Source organism: Lycium barbarum, chromosome 3 (genome assembly GCF_019175385.1).
Source record: "Lycium barbarum isolate Lr01 chromosome 3, ASM1917538v2, whole genome shotgun sequence".
NCBI classification, from domain to species: domain Eukaryota; kingdom Viridiplantae; phylum Streptophyta; class Magnoliopsida; order Solanales; family Solanaceae; genus Lycium; species Lycium barbarum.
The window spans coordinates 146064414-146064918 of record NC_083339.1 but is presented as its reverse complement, the minus strand read 5'-3'; positions in this window follow the sequence as shown (position 1 = coordinate 146064918).

Sequence of the window (505 nt, the reverse complement as noted above, 5' to 3'; positions counted from 1 at the left end):
ATTTGCAAGTTAAAAAAAACTACAACTTGCAAATAAATGTTATCCATGAATGAATAAAATATATGGCTCATTGAGCTTTCTTCTATTTACATGTGTTCATATTTTTACTTATATTAAGTTAGGAATATACCTAAAATATACTAAGAAGATACTTATAATATACATCTACTTAAATTAAAAACTAGAAAGTTATATACTTGAAAAATAACTAAAATATACTAAGAATATACTTATAATATAAATATATTTAATTTATAAAATAGGAATTTATTAACTTAGAAAAAACTTAGCTATAAATAACTTAAGTTATAATACATATAAATTAAACATATATAAGTATATATAGTATAGATATAACTTAAACATATATATATATAACAAAAAAAAATATCTAAATAAAAGCCTCCCACTTTTAGTAGTTTGAATTTTATTGTGTTTCTGTTTAGCTTATATTAGAAATTCAAAAAGTCACGAATACACAGTGCAATAATTAATATTTGCAATA